Genomic DNA, 16,428 nt, shown 5'->3' with positions numbered 1-16,428 from the left:
CCCTGCTAGAAAATGGCATCCAGCAAACGGAGCCCGCCTTTCGCGATTATTTTAGGTCGGACGGAAAAGACGTCGACCGGGACGCGATGCTTGGTCGCATCAGAATAAAGCTCCAAGAATGTTTGGCAGTTTGCCACGAACGGGGAAAATAAACCTCCTCAACCGTGACGCGCATAACAAGACAAAAACGTGGGAATCCGAGGGCATGGAATCGTCGCCTGGCAAGGACCGACTACAGCTGAATATTGATTCCAGTGCGGGTAACCACCGGAATTTGCGCAGTTTTTCTTCCGAAAGGATCGGGGCATTATCGGGGATAGATGATTGCACGAAAAAGGGCCCATCATGTTGAGTTTTTATTGAATTTACCTCATCTTCAGTTCGGCCGTATTAGAAAGCTATTGAGCCCATGCTTTGTCCTGGCTATTCTCCCCTTTTGTCCACATTGCGATTGTTCGACAATAAAGAAAAATAAAATCCCCCCATTCTTGCCATCGACACCCCGGTTTGGTGGAAAAGAAGGAAAATATGCGACAGTGCCACAAACACATTCAAACCGATAACGATCGCACACGCAATTGCCTCGGACAGGAAAATAATTGCGTGTGAGAGCGTTCCCGGGCAAAGATGCTCGATTCCTATGGGTTGCCCTTTCGCCCCCCACTCCATGGTGCAGTTTAGAGGGCGCAAATAACAATGAGGGAGAAAAACTGGACACTCATGTGGTGTCAGAGACGGACGAACGAAGGGACACACAAATAAAAAAAAAACAACCAAGCCCTCATTATTATTGTAGTCCGCGTAAGTTCAGAAACTTTTCGACCACCGGTGAGTGGTGTGGCAGCGCATGCCTTATCCTCCATTGGAAACGCACGCTTTCCACGCCTGACCGCCCTTCTTGAGCGACGCGCCGTGACCTAACGCGCGTGTTAATCCGTCAGGAAAAAAACGCGAAGCAAATGAAACCACACCTGGCCGCAGCACGAGGGTTAAAAACCACAGGGCGGCTGCAATTGCAACCCCTCAGCGATGCCTGAAAGTGCAGCGCCGTGTTGTTGCAACGCCACGCGCAAAGGGGTCCAAGTAATAGCCTCTGGTCACTCGTTTGCGGAGCTTGAGGGTGGAACGGAGTTCACTAGGGAGAAGAAGGGCAGTCCGTTTCGTGTGCGTTGAGCACGCACGTGCGCCAGTGAGGTTGAAAAATGAAGAAGAAAAAAACATAACCCACAAAGGAATGGGGGATCAAAGCCAGATGGAAAAGCGCAAGCCCACCTCAATGCCCAATTCGACCCCCATTCCCATGGACCTCCTGCCGAATAGGGCCGCTGCCCCTTGTTTGTTGGAAAAAAACAATAACAATCCATGCCAAATTTTGCCCCCCAACGAACGCTTAAAGACGGTGGTCGTCTGTCATTTCTGTTTGAATATTCCACCACCACGATTTATGGCTTTCGGTGGCGTTTCGCGTGCAAGTAAGGGTGGAAAAGGTTGTGGTAATGGATTTGTTTGCGCCCCAAAAAAACACTATGCTAGGGCTAGGGCTGCAAAGAATCGTTTCATGAGTTTTGGGACCCCTTCTATGTGGGTAATAAAAGTGTTAGAATACAAATTATATTCGCAAACATAAAGCATGCATCTATCAAGGATTTTTTAGTCCTCTTGTTCCGAACGCAATCGGTTTTAGCTCCACTCGAGATCATTTCATGTTATGGCTCCACCTTTCTTAGATGACGGTGGCAGTCCTTAGGGCGTCTTCGAAGCGAGAACAGCAAAAAAAGAACCACTTATTCCAATCGATGGAATGCGAAACATGGAATTGAAACAGCATCGGGGTATATTCTAAGCTCCGGCTCCAAGGCGCCGTCGAAGATTCGCATCCAAGTACGCTGCTCTCATACTCCACTCGTTCTCAAACACTCTTTCCTCCGTCGGAAGGCGTCTGAGGGTAATGTAACCATGTATTTAGCTTCTTTTTTTCACTTTACTATTGCATCACATTCCTGACGGCCGCGCGGCTCCACCAGAGAGCCGTCTTCTCAACAAGAGAAAGCGAGAGAGAGAGAGATACGATGTGCCCCATGAGAAGGTAAAGAGAAAAAAGCGGCTAAATACCGTACTGAATGCGCTATCGAGGACACGGCGACCGAAGCCGGACTTTAGCGGCGTTAAAGGCTTGCCGGGGCCACAAGGTGTAGCAGAAGCTGAAGAAGAAGAGTCAAATTCCGCGGCTGATGAAATTGTGACGTACGGGGCGAGGTCCGAGAGGGTGGAGTCGATCGGCAGGCGATGTTGCCGTTTAGTGGAGGAGTTATGGCAATAGAGACTAGAAGCGCCTAAGTCGTCTCCACTGCAAGGACACGGTGGCTCGAAAGCTACACAAACCTCTCAGAGGTCACCACCATCCGTCGGATTGCGAATGAATGGTACTGTGTGGCAGATGAATAACATATGTGCCAAGTAGGTTGGAGGGAAATATTTGAGGAGAAATTGTGTTGCAACCCTTGAGGAAACTATGCAACTACGACAGAAAAACAATGAGAATAAGCGTAAGGCGTGTTTTCAAAATATTCAGCTTCATTAACTTCACTAATCATGCCCTGGAGATTGAATTACTCGTGATCCGTGAAAGAGTATTATTTAGGGTAAATTAAACAGCATTTTCAAAACTGATGTCTAAAGTACTTTTGAATAAGTTTGAATTTAGGTAGCATTCATAGCTTCACAGCACACTTAATTTGAGGAAAATGGAACCATGTTTTGCAAACCACGTGAACCCAAACATCCACGAGGAATTACGACGAAGCTACCGGCTGTGTTGGAAGAGAACTTGAACTCCTGGATCTTGCAAAAATGAATCTAGCAGCAAGCGAAACAGGATATAGGGTCCAAAACAGTCGCATCAGACGCTTGATTTCTCGCTCAATAAAACTACAATAATAAATCCTCCTGTCACGAAAGCGTTCAAAGTCATCGGCCGCGTGCGTTCACCAACACGCGAACAAAAACGACCCGGCGCGCAAACGTTTGATCGCAAGGCCGGTGGTTCGATGGCTGGCCCAGCCAGAGAGGGTTCGTCGCTTAACTATCACTTTTTGTATTTACCTTGGCGTAAAGAAAGAACTGCCTTTCTTATTTGCGTCTCCCGTCAATCGTATGAGATACACGGAGTGCAAGGCAAATGTACTCTCGTTTCGAAGGCAATTCGACGGGAGGCAACAAAAAAATCGCGCCCCGATTAAATGGAACCCGAATCCGCTACACGTGGTAGCTGGAAAATCCACCTTTTAAGCGCTGGGCGGATGCCGCAATTGAGACGAACCACCATTGATCGGGGAAAGCCCCAGGTCGGTGGGCTTGGTGGTGGAAAAATAACACAAACAGCAACGCTTCCAGCACACGCAAAAGCGGAGGGTGAAACGAAGACAAGTGATAGGTAGGCAGCGGAATCGGTAATCAATGGTTGCTAACGAACGACAACGCCAACTCGCCCATAGGAGGCCGTGTGAAAATGAGGTGGAAAAGTCAAGCCAACACACAATTTCGAGACGAACCAAAATGTATCGCGTTCACGGGCACGTGTTGACGCGCTTCTTTCCACGGCCAACGACGGCATAATCATGGGCTGTTGTTGGGACGGGAAACCTACACATGGCCGCCGCACGCGCTTTCATTTTTTTTTTCTGCCAAAATGTTCCTTAAACATATTTCTCAGACCGACGTTGGTAGCGAAGTCCCTTTTCTGTACTACCCAAAAATCCTTGTTTCCTTTACCTGTGAAATTCAGCAGAACGCGAGGTGTTTGTGTTTTGTATCGCCTTGCTTAAAGCGTGCTCTCTCGCTCTCGATCCTTCTTTCGCTATTCCACTCTAACGCACACTTACTCGTATAGCCTCGGGCAACGGCAGCAGCACATGCGCATATGCACGTCTTCGTTCCTTCTCGCTTTTTCCCGCACAACCAGAACGGGTCACTCGCTCACGCGCATTGCTTACGGGCCTCAAGATGGCTGCCAAAAGCTTCGATCTCACGTTATTTAAAATATTATTACCGCCAGGCTACGAACCGCGCTCACACGCATATCCACACTTGTTTTGTTTCTTTTTTAGACTCTCCATCGACCTATGATCGCTTTTCGATTACAATTACGATTTCCCGTAGGGTTTTTCTATCGGATTTGGGGTTGAAATCCTTCACGAAACCGCGAAACACACCTTCCCTGTATTCTTGCTCCTGTCGCACAACACCCACACACAAACACTACGAGCTCTCTTCAATCAAATTAAATCGCAACCTGCACCTTCATTGATTTCGAAGAGCGCTTGGCCCTTGAAACGCAAACGCCACACATTTTGTATTTTCCGTATTCCCTGAGACTGGCCACTTTCCACACAACCGACGGAACAATCGCGAAATTCTAGCAACGAGCGCGAACTGACGAGACGCACACGCACCACCTGCCGATCTGTTCGGAGGTTAGTTGGAAAATGAAATGAAGCTCCAGCCTAGCGGTACCGTTGCCAGAACGTGCGAAATCGACGCTACATGCCGTCCTTGTTCCACATAGTGCGGCGCGCGAAGGGCGAACGAGAGCGCACTTATTATCAAAAGAGTGAGAGCAAAGATGAAAGATAGAGAGAAGTAACGTTTTTTTTACCTTTTCTCGCAAAAAAAGCACTTCTCTCCACGTTTTCCATCTCTTTTCCATGGCAATTAAACTCTCGGCGTTTGAAATGGTTTCAATAAAAACAGATCCTTTGAATGCCGACGCGTGGTTGTTTGTACGGAGTTTTTTTACATATGTTTTAAAATAATTATTTTTCCTAATTCGATTGTCTTGATTTTGCAAGTAATAATTTTAGGCTCCGCATATCGCACCATCATTTACCGCTGTTTCTATCTCTCACTATTGTGACTTTGCGGACAGGTTCGCATTGCGTGTTCATTGAAAGCAGAGAAAAAGAGCAAGATATAGACCGATGTGCTATGCGTTAATTTTCACTTTTTTCATCGTCTCTACCTCCGTAAACTACCGGCCTCCTCGAAAGGGGAAAATTATTCAACGAGTGTGTGGAAGATGTCGATAAACAAACCCCTCGAACCGGAGGCATCCCGACTGCTAACACGTCGTTGTTCCTCAATGGCCGGTAAAAATTTAAAGCCAACTAGCAAAGGGCAAGGTGCAGGTACATTTGCCGACCTCTGCCAGGGAGATGGTGCAAACCGAAACGAACAGCGTCGAATAGAAATTTGGGTGTTTTTCTCTGTGTCCGCCGCCGTTGGTGCACTTCAAGGATGTTTTCTTTAACGTTTCCCGAAATTGCACACTCAGGGTGCACCAGAGGATGATTGTTTGCTCTCGCGTATTGTTTGCTACGCCACCAACGGGTGACCGGAAACCACTACCATCCCTGCAGCTGCATTTCTTTACATGCGTGTAGCTGGGGAAATGGCGGTCCAGGGAAGCAAATAAAAGGATACGCCACCATCGACAGAAGCGCGTCTTCGGTGCCATTGTGAGCGCATGCGTGCGGAGGGTTGCATCGAAGGCTATAATCACTAAATGGCACGATAGAAACGAACAATGGCTAACGTTCATGGGAACGATTGACAATTGTTCTTAGAAGCACACGTGTTAATGCGTGGGATAAGATATACTGCTATACATACTACATTATACAAGAAAAAATATCTTGTATCGAACATGAACTAAATACAACTTAAATTTTTAGTGCTCTATTATTATTAAATTGTGATGTGCAATGATCTTCAACAATATGCTTCTGATTGTGGAGAACATAAATTCTTGAAACGCGTTAATGTTGAAAGTAAACCATTCCACTATTTCAACATGGTCGACCACCGGCTTGTGTTTCCGCTTAAAACAATCATACCTAATATGCTGTTGTTTGATTGAACTTATCTAAATAGACTGTCATCTTTACAAACGCAATAACGCAATGAAGCACATGGATGCTATTGTGGAAGCCCCTCAACCATGCTGACTAATCGATTCGTCCAATACCGATGCGTACCAGGCAGAAAAAAATTAACATACCGTCTAGAGATCATCGAAATCAAATCCTCACGCGTTTTGTTTCGAATTCGAACGCGCGACACACCCCCTTCCGAGTCTCACTTGCCATCTCGCGCGGTGCAAGTCAACCACTCGGCATACTTCCTCCATGACTCATAAAGCTATTTGTGACCGCGATCGCTGCAGGTTCCCTACAGGACGCATCTCTTCTCATACGAGCCTCGAAACATTACCTCCTCTTTGTACCGCTGTCCGGTGTTTCGTGTTCTGCTTCACTTTTTTTTTCTCTTTCGCTCTGATTCGCTAACAATCATTCTAAACTCAACTAGCAGGTTCGTCGCTTTCTCGTGCGTCTCAAGTCTTTCTCTGCCGATCGTCAACCAACAACCGGTTTTCTTCAATTTTTTTCGGCAAAGGGTCGGTTTGTCCATTGTTAACTTACTTCTTTTTTTTTTGGTTTTCTTATCCAATCCACTCCCAAAGGACACCCCGTGAATGTGCCTTTTTTCCTTCGGTTGCTTACGTAGCGAGTGATTTCTTGACCAAATATCATTTTCTGTTTTCGTTGCTTTCTGTTTTATTTACGCATTTGCCTCTTTGCTCGTGCACTTTACCGTGCCCCTAATTTTGTAGGTGCTCATTTTTGAAAACTTCTACCGCCGTGTTCCACGTCCTCGTCAACCAATTCCGCCCTCGGTTGGCCCTCTGTTTGATCAGGTTTTTTCGCTCTTCTTCTCACAACGGTAGAATATATAATCACACACAGCATAGAAACATAAAACTGAAGATTGGTGCATCGGTGTGGATCAGGGTGGGGTGGGGGGAAGGGCTTGTGATCGTCTCGGATGAGTCATCCATGGAAGTAAAGTGATCAGTTGTGAGAAGTCATATGGACCGCGAGAATGATGCGCAAACGCACGCAGCGATTCTCGCCGTCTGCGGGCTTTTACGTAAGGATCCTGGTTGCAAGGGTTCCGACACTTGTTTTATACGTTTTCTTTATCTTTTTATTGTACCGTTGTACGATCTCCTTCAACCCATCTATACAGCGGGATCGCAGTAAGCGCTGAAAGGAGTTGATTTGAACAACAAGGCGTAGTGGAGAAAGACGCAGGACTTAATTATGGTTGCTGGCAAACAGTAACCTGCTCCGTTGGCGAAAGCGTTCGGAGATTTTGTTCTGAACAGGCGCGTTCATTGCAAGAAAGGAAGGAAAGGAAGGCGCCGCAGGTTCCATCGATCGTCGTCGAATAACCAGTTTGAACGGAAATGGACGATATTTGAACTTTTCTTACGAGCAACAGTCACAGTGGATGATATAAAGTGATTGAATCGCAATCGTACTTTGCTTACTTTAGAAGTAAAATGCTCTACGTCAATTTCATCTACTTATGGCACACAATCTGGGAGCAAAAATTAAGAAGCACAACAAAAATAAACCCAAATCCATGACATACCTTTAGAAGTATTTATAAAACATATCTTTCAAAAATCGTTGGAAGTAATTTTCAGCAAACTTCCATACTGATTGCAATAGTTATATGCAACTTACGTCTTTTACTTAAATATTTAATTCATACTTCCCATTAGCTTGTTTATGGCTGTAAGGTGGATTCGGAAGAACAGTATCAAAATAATTCCTCGCTGTTTTTGTCCGTTCTTTGCTCGTGTTTGGACATTGAATAAATAGGATGATTGCAGCTTGAAGATCGCTTATCGATTTCACTCCTCATCTTCGTAAGGTTGAGTCATCTTTTCTGTTCTTCTAGATGTTAAACAGTTTACGTTGAACGTTAAACTACGCGTTTAGCGAAATGAACTTTACGTTGATTTGGGATTGACGCCATTTAGATGTTACCGGTTGCCCCGACAATCTGAAATGAATCGAGTAAGCCTCATAATGAACTAGTCTAATACAATAAGCACTCAAATACAATACAATAAGCCACACAACTCATAATAAACATACAATAGAACAATAAGCACTCACCTTAAGCAACTCATAAACATTCTCACTTTTTCATTCAATAGCATTCGCATTCTTAATACCTATTCAGACTAGAGCGTTCTTTCACTTCCACGTTTCATTCTTGTATTAAACAATATACCAAAAGCCCGACAAACATGGATCGTGTTTCTTTTTTTGTATTTTTTTGTGTTTCTTTTGCAGTTTCGTTTTTTTTTTCATTCTTTTTCAATTTTTATACTCCTTCATATCATATCGTATTTTTTTCTTTTTCAATTTTTTCACTTCTACGCTTCCCTCTATATTTTCACATACTCAATAGCGCGTAGATTATAACCATTTCTTATTTTACAACAATTTTTTTCTATTTCATTATCCTTTTCTCCGTCTCCGACACCTTTCAGTTCACACTTCCACTTGGCTGTTGTGTATTTGTTTAACGCAATTTCATTCCAGCAATCAGATGTTATCCCTGAATACACGTTTACACACTTGACCTAATCGCTCATGCACCTTCTTGCTTATTACTCGCTTCTCAGTTCGGAGGTGGAGAAGATGAGAAGTAGCTGGGATGGTGGTTAGCGACATTGCATTGTACACACATCCTCACATGCACACTTTGACCAGAACAGAGATTCGTCCTGTTTTTGTCGCGTGTCGTGCATATCCGAGTGGGAGGACTGGTGGTACTGGTGGGGTTGCATTTTGTGTTTAGTGATTTTGATTTTTAAGCTATCTTTTTTAACATTTGGTTCCGGTGCCTTCCCGTTTTGCTAGGTTTCTCTCACGAGGCGTTCCATGGAGTTAAAAGAAAACAAAAACAAAAGCCGAGTACATTTACCAAATTCTATTTCCACTATGCATCTAGTTTTTGCTGCAGTCTTACTTGCCAATCCGAGTAGCTTTTTTCGTATCTTGCGATCGGTACTGATTCTTGCTTTCTAATTTTTCCTTTTTATTCCTCCAATTTGTTTCGTCTGATCACCCTGTGTGTTTATTTATTTTATACTTCTACCTCAAATTCTAGTATTATCTTTTTGATCGCTTTTGTTTTTGTTTTCTTTTTTTTGCATAACTTCACCACACATTGTCCACTTCTAACAGTAACTATATCACCATTACCGACTACCGAACTAGCATTTGTTGTAGAGCACGTTAAATTTTCCCTTACGCACGAAATGAAAGGATTGTTGCATTCGGTCCTTTCGTTTTGGGCCTCCCGCTTGGCCTGTGGCGATCCAGTGCTTCAGACTTTTTGCCGTCTTCTGTCTTCTCTTTTTTTTGTCCGTATAAGAAACCTTGCATCTAAGGTTTTCGTATTCAACAAGTTTCCATTTATCAACTTTGTTTAGGTTGTAACCCCTCTGTTTTTTTTTTTCTTTTTTATCATTAAAGTTTTGTATATAATAATGTATATGTATATATATAATGTATATATTTTTTCCTTACATTTATATATATATAATCCATATATCTTTCTATATACCGATATTTATTCTCATCTCTTTTTCGCACTTTTAGATTTACCCTAACAGTTTTTAGTTTACTAATTATACGATCGACTTTGCGCACAGCTCTTGCAGTTTTTGATGAATTTTAAAACATTCCCCTCATCCGTTCACCCGTGGAACTTCACTGCAATCTTGCCTTCCGGATTGACACTGTCTTTCGCATTTGTTTCGTTTCTCTCGAAAACCTCGTGCCGTCGACATTTCCATACAAAGCTAACCTACAGTGTTTGTTGTGTCGTACTTGTACTTGCACATTCAGCATTCACCTGTTGCACCTCCCAATTCCGCGGTATGTATAAATGCGCGCGTGTTAGCAAGCCCTTCAATATGCACATACAGAATAGATCACTACGTGTAAGGGATTGTGTTGCTGTGACACAGTGCAGGATCATGATACGAGATCTTTCGACTTTTTTTTTTAACTTCTCTTACGAGCGTTTCTTGTTTTCCAAAATTCCAGTCTCTAGAATGCGTCTTTCTAGCGGCAATTATCAGGCAGATGGGACAACTCTACAATGTTGTTTAATAATCGAACCGCGGCCTTTTTCCTTTTTTCGTTCTAAACCTTCAAATACCAAGATGAATCCCAACCTGTTGCGACCTACACATCACAAGATCAACCAAATTTGATTTAAATGAGGTGATGATACAAATCAATCGAGAACCTCATTGCCAGGGTGAGATAAGCATTTGATGTTGGCGACGTAAGCGAAAGGAGACAAATAAATGGATTAACAAGCGCGAGCCCTTGATTTTACTTCGTTGTAATCAACGCTTGTGTGCATCTAATAAAATGCGGTTTCAACAATAAAAACCTCTTCTTCTGGTTATTTACCAACCTTAATATGCAATGACAACTGCCGCGAACACTGGGGAGAGAAAGGGAAAACGAATGAAATCCTTTGTTGCCATGTCCTTAAAACTACGTTAAAAGATGAACTAAATATGATTCGATTGTATGTCTTACGTACAGATGCAGCATTTTGCTGAAGTTGGCGGAAAACCGAGTTTAAAAAAAAGTAAAGACGACGTAAAGTAAAAGATAAAGACGACGAGAACAAAGAAAAGAAACAAGAATATGATTCGGCAGAACTAAAAACTGCAATTTAAAAACAAAAACAAAAAACAGCATAACAAAACAAGGATTTTACATTCGAATACATTATTACAAGCAGAACGTCAGAAATAACATTGCAAAAGCTATTAAAGCCTGAACTGATTGTGTGAAGTGAACTGAAAAATGAACACTTCAGAGTTGACCTATATTGCTATCCTAGTTTTCATTAGAATCATTCATGATGTTCAATTCAAAAAGAAGTAATAGATATTTCATAACCACCGCTTTCCCAAGTGCGCACAATATAGTGTGTTCTCGTCAAGGAATGTTGCAAATAATGATGAAACAATTTTCCAAATTCAATCTTAAGACGATTTTAAGCAACGTAAACTATGAAAAAAAAAACAAAAATAATCAAAATGGGTAAACACATCAAAGATAATATACTTGGGGAACTCGTAGTAAAGCAGCTAGGTCGTTTCACCTGCGACATCTGTCCTGCCGGCCGGTGCAGATAAGAACCAACGCGTTCGGATTTTGCTTGTGTCTACAGCTACACTCACCGTTCTATTGCAAACCTGTGTGTGCTAATGGTAAATCGATTCGTAAAGCATTTGCTCTCACCCCGGAATCAACTGCACTATCCTAGAGTTGTCCCACGTTCCGTGTTGCGTTACATTTTTATTTCGTTTTATTTCTTTTTTTACTCGGTTTATATGCTAAACTCTATGGTTCTTTTTTGTTGCTGTTTGTTTCTTCTTTTATTTTACTACCCTACCACTTATGAATAGGCTCGTTACGATTTTTGCTGTATCGAACGCAAGCAAGATTGTTTGTTTTCAGTCCCGCTGCGCTCCCTAACAAGGGAAACTTTTTCACTGTTGTTTTGTTTGGGGACGAGGTTCTACCTTTTTCATCTGGGTCTCTTTAGTTGTATGTTTTTGTTTGTTCTGTGTTTGTAATGTTTCCCGCGCGTTATGCCTAGTCTTAGACTTAGATGCATCACTAGCTTAGTTTTACCAACTACACTTTTGCATATTATCGTGCCGTTTTTTCGCTCTTACTGTACCACCGAGCGACGTTGCCCTACGTTATATAAATCGATAGAACGTATTGCAATCGTGTTCTATAACTATCCACTCTTCCCTGGTGTATTGGCGGCAGTAGCTTGCTTAACCCCATAACTGTACCTCCCGTGATCTTTTGTGAGTGTATGCTTACCAATTTAGGCAATGCAATTTTTTATACGTAACTCACCTTAAAAAACAAAAACGTACGATCCATTCTTTCAACACACGCTTTTTTTTCTCATTACCCCTTATTTTCCGGGGTCACTATTCTGGGAATAGTATGAGCATTCTCCATAAACTAAATCAAGAGAATCTACTATTAACTAGTGCTTGTTTGTTTTGTTTTACTGAACAAACTGATTGGAACAAACATGCTCTACATCCTCGCTGTGGTTTATCCTCCTTATCTGTTTAACGCATCATCATTTTTTTTAATCATTTTAGCTTTGCTTATATACAAAGTTTAACGAAACGAAGAGCGCGTGTGTGCCATTGTGTACGCAGTTTGAGTGTTGCAACTTATTCTTGCGCTCTCATTCATCAGCGGCTTCGAATCAACATTATTTTCTAAAAACACACTGCTTTTCAGTAACATTTTTTAACTCCTTCTTTTTGGAACACTCGGCGCTCTCTCTCTCTATGCATCTCTCGCGTAGTAGTTTGCTTGCGCCCTCGCAACTACACATTTCGGAGTTTTCAGCTGGATCTGTGTCTTGAGGATAATTCGGTTCCTCAAGCGTGTTCCTCCGACACACACTTGCTCCCTTCCCTTCCCTTGCCCTCTTTTACACTCTTCTGCCCCAGCTCTCAGACACATTACCAACTATCAACAAATTAACAAGAAATTGCAATAAAAAGTATCAATAATATTAGTAATAATAATAGTAGCAATAATAGCGCATTTATATTAGCAATATGAATAATAATAAAGATAATAATATAATAATAAGGTCAATAATAGTCATAAGTTTAGAGATGATTGTTGAATGATCCCCTCGATAACGCGTGTATTACTAAAAAAACAAAATAATTGCAAAAGAAAAAAACGAACAAACAAATATTGTTTAATGTACGCGTGAGTTTGTGTGCATGTGCGTATGTGTTTGTATATATCCATTCACGCATGTGCCAATTCAAATGTAGCATAAATAAATGAACTATCAAAGGATTGCAGTGAACGCGAGCACACTCGCATGTTGCATGTCCTGAGAATGCCACGGTAGTGTCTTTTTAACTTCTTCGTATTTTTCTTCAACAGTTCCATTAACACACGCACACGCACACACACCGAAGAAAAAAAAAACTAAAACAAAAAACAAGGACATAATTTGACCTCTCCATTCTTGGACGTTACGAGACCTTCGCGATGGTCTGCTCTCCTTCTTTGTATGCGGGCGGATGGGTATTATACGAGAGAAAGATGTGTATCATCCATCAACAAAAAAATAGCACTTCCACTTCATGTGAGCCTTCTCATGCCGTAGAAGATAGTTTCTTTTTCTACAGATGTGTATTTTATGTCCCTAGCTTTGATGGTCGTTTACCAATCCACTGTTTTTTCAGGGATTTTAGGAACCGTTCTGAAGCGATAAAAACATTTTCCAAATTCATGCACACAAACAAAAATTAGTACTTCGGTGAACTGTCGTAGTATTGCGGGCGACCATGTCGATCAAACTTACGATCGTATGTTTCTGGTTTAGATTGTGCCGGGTAATTCCATACCATGAAATACCGTGCTAATTTTGCATGAGATTCTGAGTGATTGTAAGAATATGTCTTGTCCATAATTTTGATAATCTTTTGTGAACGAAGTAGCTTATAGCTACCGCGTAATGAGTGTTTGTTTCACTTATGTTTTCATTCTAATTGTTCAGTGGTTTACCTAACAGCATAGTTCCTTTCTTCATACGGATGAAGGTGGAGGACAACTAGGAATCTATCCATTTGATATTTCCCTGCACCTTACATAACATTATTGAATAATTGGAAAACATTCAAATTATCGATTCAATGGAAAAACTAAAGACGTGCGCTTGCGTATATACGTATATGTGATATATGCACATATATTCTAATGAAATGAAATTGATAATAATAGCTTCGTTGAACTCAAATACAAAAAAGGGTTTCGTTCTTCTCCATCAATCGATCTCCCGACGCTACTGTGGTTTCTGAGCTTAGGATGGCAAATTTCAACTGCCGAAAAAGAGAAAAATGTAATAACTCCACTTTTGGCTGTTTTGCTACGTCTACGATAAATACCATGGTCCTCTCTTGCAAACTGCAAGCTTAATTTATGTCACTCGCGCTCGTCCTCTGCAAACTGGCAGTATAAACCGAGGCGATAGCTGGAAGGTGTTACATAATTATGTATCCAATGAAAACGATAGACCAGTAACATCTCAAAATTATTCGTAACTGTAGCCTAGTTTAGGTAGAAGTGAAGCTGTAAATAAAAAAAATGCTCTCGATGTTACTCCCGCAGCCGATGCCGGACGAGAGCAGGTCACTCGGGTAGTGCTCGCACGTTTTAGATCCATATTAAGCGCCATCATTTGGGACTTCGCGGGTATCCCTGTTGAGTCTGCTGCTGGTGCGGCTGGGTAACGTAATCCTTCAGCTGATGAGGACGGACCGACCGGGGACCGCCCCCGCCTCCAGTGGTAAGGGGTTTCGTAGCACCGGTGGTGCTGTTGTTGTTGTTGTTGCTCGGGTGCAAGTGGTTGTTATTGCCATTACTGCCTCGGCCTCCGCCGCCTCCACCATGCTGCTGTTGGTGATGGTGTTGCTGTGGGTGATGGTGGTGATGGTGATGATGTTGCGAATGATTGTTGTTCTGCTCCGCCGTGGCCCGAAGCCCGCCGCTACCAGCGACGGAATGCAAAGACGAGCTGGCAAGGCTGCCTTGGCCACCGCCACCGCTGGCACCACCGGAAGACTGTCGGTAATCTTTGGAGTTGCGTGAATTGTGGTTCCCACCGGCACCGCCGTGCTGATTGTAGCGCGTATCTGAGGAGGCAAATGGTATACGAAAACGTAATACATGTGAGTCATAATTGTTCAAACACACCCAAAATTAATTCCTTGGTATGATAGTACTATCAAATATTGCTTCAAAAATTACGAAAGATCATCAACAACTTTGATGATTGAATTTTCAAAATCCTAAACTCGTACAATAAACTCGTTTGCAATTTATGAACAGTGATGATCTTTATCAGCTAATGCCTACTCACCTCGTTGCTCTCGAAAACCATCTCCATGATGATGCGATGCCGTCACAGCGGTCCCACCTCTCGACCCGCCCGAGTCCTTTCGCTTGCCTCCAACGCCAATAAATCCACCAGCGGTGGCGTTTGTGCTTGCGGCGCTTGCCACACCGTACGTAACGGATGACCCAACAGTACCGGTTGCTGGCGATGCGACTGCGACTGCCGCAGCCGTTGTTGATCCCACGGCTGCGGTGTTGCTGTTCTCGGCAGCTCCGGCACCGGTGGCCGCATTGGTGGCGTTGCTATCCTTCTCTGCTCCCATGGACGAAGCAGAAGACGTCGTTATAGCGGCGCTTCTGCTGCTGGCACTCCCGTCAGCGACACCATGGTTATGGTGATGCTGATCCTTCGTGTCCTTTGTTTGTTCGGCCAGGTGTTGCGCAACCTGCGCATAGCTTAGCCTAACCTGAGGCACAGCCGGAGTGGTGGCCGCCGTCGGCGTACCGGAGGAGCTGCTCGCATCGAGCGGCACTAGTGGCGGATGGTTCTGGAGCGAAAAAGTTGGCGGCGGTGGTGGCGGTGCCGCGGTGTAGCTTGGTTTTCCGGCGGAGGCGTAGGTAGTGGTGCTGGTGCTAGTGGAGGTGGTACCGGCGGCGGCGACCGCTGTAGCGATCGAGGAAGGCTTGCCCGCTTTCGCCGTGGGTGTGGCCGTGTAGGATTTGGTGACGAAATCAGTCGAGGTCATTGTGGCCGCATTGGCCGTCGTAGGGGCGACCGGTGGTGGTGGTTCTGCTTTCGCTGCCGAGGCAACGGGTAGACCGCTAGTACCTCCGCTGCTCTCCAGTGTCGTTGTCGAGGTCGCCCGGGTCGCCATTGGAGCACTTGCACCGGATGCCATTTGCAGCAACGAAACGTCAGTCTTTGTAGATTTATCAGCCGTTGTAGTGGTGGTGCTGGTGGGTGTGGTATTGGGAATAGAATTCGCGACCGACGGCATTATTGCGGAGTTGGCGGCAGTTTGACTACCACCATTCGTTGAGGCATTCGCGTTGCCCTTTATCACAGGTAGAGGATTATTTTGCTGCTGCTGCTGCTGCTGCTGCTGGGTATTAGTATAATTGCCCACACCGGAAGAGGTTACCACTGTGGCACCGATTGGACCGGACTCGTTCGATTTGGCAACTTCCGCCGCGGCGTTGCTGCTGCTGTTGCTCTTCATTTGGCTAAGCTCGTTACCACTGTTGGCCGCCGCCGAGACGGTCGGTATCGGGACGGTGGCAGTTCCGGCCACGATGGCCGCTGCAGTTGCTGGACCTGGCGGGCGTGTTGCCTTGGCAGTGCCCTTCACAACATCCGCCAGGCGATGGGTTTCACCCCACGCGGAAACGACCGGTGGTGGTGCCACGGTTGCCACTCCACTCGCTGGTACGATGCCTACGTTGCCGACCGGAGCACCATCTCCCTCCACCGAACCATCGTTCCTGGAAGCACCTCGGTGAGAGGAAGTGGGGCCAGCACCAGAGCCCCCACCGGATGCGCTGTTCGCCGCAACAGCTGCTGCAGCACTGGGATGCT

This window comes from Anopheles nili, chromosome 3 (genome assembly GCF_943737925.1).
Source record: "Anopheles nili chromosome 3, idAnoNiliSN_F5_01, whole genome shotgun sequence".
NCBI lineage: Eukaryota > Metazoa > Arthropoda > Insecta > Diptera > Culicidae > Anopheles > Anopheles nili.
Note: the sequence above shows the minus strand (reverse complement) of the source record.